The sequence below is a fragment of the Sarcophilus harrisii genome, chromosome 4 (assembly GCF_902635505.1).
Source record: "Sarcophilus harrisii chromosome 4, mSarHar1.11, whole genome shotgun sequence".
Classification (NCBI taxonomy): domain Eukaryota; kingdom Metazoa; phylum Chordata; class Mammalia; order Dasyuromorphia; family Dasyuridae; genus Sarcophilus; species Sarcophilus harrisii.
The window spans coordinates 458,550,633-458,552,858 of NC_045429.1; positions in this window are offsets into that span (position 1 = coordinate 458,550,633).

Sequence of the window (2,226 nt, forward strand, 5' to 3'; positions counted from 1 at the left end):
TAGAATGGGTATTGCTTCTGTTCTCAACTCTCTGCATATGGAGCATCAGGAGTATCTTTTATCTTGTTCAACAAAATAAAGTCGAGAAAGAGATGGGGGAATCTCTTTGGCCCATCTTGCTGCTGTGAATGTGTACCCAGTTCTGGTTCAGTAAACATTCAAAAGTTCATTTCTCCATTATCCTCTTAAGCAAAAAGGAAACAGTCACAGAATATCCTTGGGAACATTATATCAATCTAAATGAGATTATATCTCACTTAAAACTCTGTGATTGCTCAGTGAACTTTCACTGAGTTGGCCTCTGCTCTATTCTATACATGTTAAGATTATTTTCATCTTTTGAAAATTCTCAGGGGTTTATTTGGAACACATTTTTCATATGTCAAGCCATGATTGTCCTTGGGAGTAGTTGGGAGGCGTAAGCATTGTCCCTGCTCTTGTCTTGAATGTGTAACAGGAAAGTGTCTCATAACAGATCATCTGGGAAGAGATTGGACTATACCACATGGACAGGTGAAAAGCACAATTATCTCCACATAGAGTGATGTAGACCTTTAAAAAAAAAGCATTTCCCAACCCCCTTCAATGGCAGTGTCTTCCTTCTGTTTAACATCTCCAAATAACTCTGTGTATACAAAGTTGTTTTCACATTGTATCCTCAATTTCTCTGTAAGTTTGGCTCCTCTTTGTTTCTCCATCACTTAACATGTGTCTGGTATGTAGTAAGCACTTAATACATATTTGTTAACTTGATTTGAATACAGAAAGTACAAAATAAAAGAAAATCCATTTTTCTCTCTCAGAAAGAAATGTGTCCTTACAGGGCTTCCTATACCATATAGAGAACTCTCTGAGGGGAATTGAGACCTGGGGTTAATTAGCAGTTACCCTCTAATCCTCTGGTGAAAAACCAAAATCATCTAGGTAAGAACTCTTTCATGATTCCCTCTTGAAATGTTTGTCAAAGGGACATGACTCCTGATTGAGTCAGAAAATGCTAACCATGACCGTGCATTTCTGCTAGCAGGAATTTAGTTCTATAAACTTGATGGAGACACAAGAAAGTACCTCCAGGGGGAGGTAGTTGAGAGGGAGTGAGACTGGTGTATTGGAGTTCTTGGAGCCATGGACTTGTGGGAGAAACTAGTTCCATTATATTCTTTGGTGTCCAGGGCTTGTTATTCTTAGAACTTCCAAGATTTCTCCTCCTTCTCTTCCTGCTCCTTCTCCTTTTCTCCTATGAGCCAGGTCAGCCTTAAATATATTGATTTTATTATTTCTAGGGATAAATTCCTCCTCCAGCAACAAGACCACAGGGACATCAGCCAGTCAATTTAAGGACATACAATTAAAGGGCATTGTAGTAGCATGATTGGAAGCCATATTGCAAATGTCTGAAATGTGAGTGGGAGGTGCGGAGATGTATAGAGAATATAGATAACTTTTTTCTAGGAGTTTGAGTATAAAAAATAGAAAATACAATAGCTTGAGGAGAAGTTAAGTTCAAATGAAAATATTTTAATGGCAAGGGAAACCTGGGCATATTTGAAGACAGCAAAGAATAGGCAAGTGGAAAAGGAAAAATTGAGTATAAAATATAGAGACTTATTAAGGGGACAAGCTTCCAGAGGAGTTGGGTAAACATAGAATCATGGAACAGGCATTGATATTGACTTGGGCAAAGTGATGAGAAACCAAACCAGAGAAAGAAAACTGAAAATAATAGAGGATGTTGAGTTTGGGAGTTTGGAATGAGTTTGAAGGAGGAACTTACAACCAATGGCCTTTATTGTCTCAATAAAATAGGAGGTAGGATCCTTTGCTTGACAGGAGGACATAGAAGATAATACAGAAGACTTAGGAAAGACTTCCAATAGGAGCCCTCAAGAGTGTGATAGTCAATGATGAAAAAACAAAATAATTGACATATAAAAAAGAGAGCCCAGCACAGATCATGTATGTTACATACATTTCTAATAAGCATAGCTTATTGTACCTTTCTTGAATGGCAATCAACAGCATATGAGTGTTAGTGGAGAAGATGAATAGTGTGAATGCCTTAAGGTCAGCTCCCAGCAAGTTAAGACAAGCTGTAGTCCAGAGTGCAAGGGATTCAAAAGAAAATGTTTAGTATAATTGGTATCCCATAAGATCAAGAAAATAAAAGGAGCAAATAGAGACCAAAGCAAGGATGATGGATGAGGGGGAAATTGAGGACCACAGGGA